Source organism: Pteropus vampyrus, unplaced genomic scaffold (genome assembly GCF_000151845.1).
Source record: "Pteropus vampyrus isolate Shadow unplaced genomic scaffold, Pvam_2.0 Scaffold302, whole genome shotgun sequence".
NCBI classification, from domain to species: domain Eukaryota; kingdom Metazoa; phylum Chordata; class Mammalia; order Chiroptera; family Pteropodidae; genus Pteropus; species Pteropus vampyrus.
Genome location: NW_011889083.1, coordinates 3,044,205 through 3,047,437, shown reverse-complemented (window position 1 = coordinate 3,047,437; position 3,233 = coordinate 3,044,205).

Here is a 3,233-nt window from a genome sequence, read left to right as displayed (position 1 = left end):
TACCTTATTGACGGTTTCTTTTGCTGTGCAAAAACTTTTCAGTTCGATGTAGTCCCATTCATTTATTTTTGCTTTTATTTTCCTTGCTTTTGAGGTCAAATTCATAAAGTCTTCTTTAAGTCCAAGGTCCATGAGTTTAGTTCCTATGTTTTCTTTTATGCAATTTATTGTTTTAGATCTTATATTCAGGTCCCTAATCCATTTTGAGTTAATTTTGGTGTGTGGCAATAGACAATAGTTTAGTTTCATTCTTTCGCAGGCGGCTTTTCCAGTTTTCCCAGCATCATTTATTTAAGAGGCTTTTCTTTCTCCACTGTATGTTTTTGGCCTTTTTTTGAAAATTATTTGCCCATATAATCATGGGTTTACTTCTGGACTCTCGATTCTGTTCCACTGGTCTGTGTGTCTGTCTTTCTGCCAATACCATGCTGTATTGATTATTGTCACTTTGTAATATAATTTGAAGTATGGCAAAGTAATGCCTCCACTCTTGTCCTTTTTTGTCAGGATGGCTTTGGCAATTTAGGGTCTTTTGGGCTTCTGTACAAATCTGATGATTATTTTTGTTCTATTTCTTTAAAAAATGCTGACTGGATATGATGGGGATTGCATTAAATCTGTATAATGTTTTAGGTAATAAGGTCATTTTAATGATGTTGATTCTTCCAATCCAAGAACGTGGAATATCTATATTTCCATTTCTTTGTAACTTCTTTGATTTCTTTTAGTAAGGCCTTATAGTTTTCATTATATAGGTTCTTCACTTGTTTCATTAAACTTATTCTTAGGTATTTTATTCTTCTTGTTGCAATTGCAAAAGAAATTACTTTTTCCACTTCTTTTCTGACAATTCGTTAGTAGAGTACAGGAACATTATAGCTTTTTGAACATTGATTTTGTATCCAGAAACTTTACTGTATTTGTTTATTGTTTCTAATAGTGCTCTTGTGGCATCTTTAGGGTTTTCTATATAGAGAATCATGTCATCTGCAAATAGTGACAGTTTGACTTCTTCATTTCCTATTTGGATGCCTTTTATATTTTTCTTTTGCCTGATAGCACTCTCTAGGACCTCCAGTGTTATACTGAATAACAGTGGTGATAGTGGACAGACTTGTCGTGTTCCTGATCTTAGAGGAAAAGTTTTTAGTTTTCACCATTAAGTATAATGTTGGCTGGGGTTTGTTGTATATGGCCTTTATTATATTAAGGTACATTCCTTTTCTATCAATTTTCTTAAGTGTTTTGATCATAAATGGATGCTGTACCTTGTCAAAGACTTTCTTCATCTATCAATATGATCATATGATTTTTATTTTTTAATTTGTTTATAATTTATTTTATGAGGCCAATATTACCCAATACCAAAACCTGGTAAAGATAACACACAAAAAGAAAACTACAAACCAATATCTCTCATGAACACAGATGCAAAAATCCTAAATAAGATACTGGCAAACCAAATACAGCAATGTATTAAAAAGAGTATACACCACAATCAAGTGGACTTCATTCCAGGAGCACAGAGATGGTTCAACATATGCAAATCAATTAATGTGGTACACCACAATGTGCAATTTTAATATTCTGTGTCATAACATTTGTGTTTAGGAGTTTTCAGAGAAATAACAGGGAATTCATGGCTCATTTAAAAATCAGTTCAAATTTCTTGTGCCAGTGGCACATAATACCTAGAAGGATCTAATGGCATCTAATAACCAAATACATTTTCAATATTAGAGAAGGCTTTGGCATGGTGGTTATCTTCACATTGTTATGCTGTAGAAAGTGAGAGGGAGAAAGTCATGCAGGGTGATATATCAGATGGGATTCTGGGATTCACACACTATTGAATTCTATATTTTAGTGAGGACAGACGACAGTGCCACAATGCCCAGCAGTGCAGAGTTAAGACAGTGTTGGCTAATATTATCATTAAGCCATGTTTCCTTAGGATTTCTTACTTGAAAGAGTGTAATAACAATTATGACATCTGTTGGTTTAAAAGCATGATGAAAAAAATGCAAGTAATCAGATTGGGCAACTGGAAAATAATATAAAATATTATATAACTATCTTTTAAACATAGCATCTTAGGCCAAATGTCCAAAGATTTTTGACTTGTACAAAAGAACACTGTATTTCCCCTCTTTCACAGGAAGACTATACATCTTCTATCTGCAAGTTAAAGCAAGAAAAGTAGGTTCAAAAATACAGGGAATCAACTCAGATTGTTATTTTCTGCAGGTGAAACTTGGTATCAGGTGAAGTTCATTTTCCTCCACTGTGCACTTATACAATTGGAAACACCAGCAGGGAATCTTCATGGGACCAACATGGTGATTGCATTTTGCCTGTAACCCTGAATTCATCCTGATGGCTGTGGTGATTTGTTGAGGTATAACAAATCTTTAGGAAAAGGACAGCAGAGACAAAAGATGAAAAGGAGAAGAGAAACCAAATAAGTAAAGAATATTTATTGTTTTTCAGGAATGCAAGGAAACAGGTTCACAAGGAAGGAATTGTACTTCTTAGCACTTGACTCAGGCAGTCTTAGCCTGAGCAGCCAAACTCTGCTCAGAACATGGGCAGATTTACTTGGGTTATTCCACCAGCCCTTCCTACCTCCTACCCCACCCACAGCCTCCAGGCATCAAACTGCTTCTGAGAAGCTGGCTTCAGCCCTACTCTAAGCCACACAAAGCAATATTCTCCTCATTGCCATCAAGCTGGTCAACTGTTCACAGTCTCAATGTCATCATCTCTGGCAATTACACTCCTATTTCTTTCAGAGGGCAGTTTTAAACTTAATATATATGCCTCTGTCTTTCATATTGATTAATTGATCAAGAAAGTCTATTTGCCTTCTAAACCTAAATTTCTAATTTTTACAATACTTCTGTGAGGTAGGGATATCCAATATAATTACCTCTAATTGCCTTTTTCACACCTTAAATGTGACTGGAAATAGTTTCCTTCAGCCTTGAGTGGACTTTCCTTTTTAATTCTCAGAAAGGCCTTAAATGATTGAGTGGGATGGGCGCCTCTGGAGGTAGAAGTCCTCATAGAGAGGCTCTTAATGCATAGTACTTTCAAAGCTGGGAGGTACTACCTTTAGTTTTAGTTCCCTTTTGCGGTTTCCCAAAGAATAGGGGCCTTTTGTGGAGAATGGTGGATATGAGAAAGTAGCGTTAGAGGAAAAAGATCTGGGGAGAATTTAGCTCAGAAAAAGT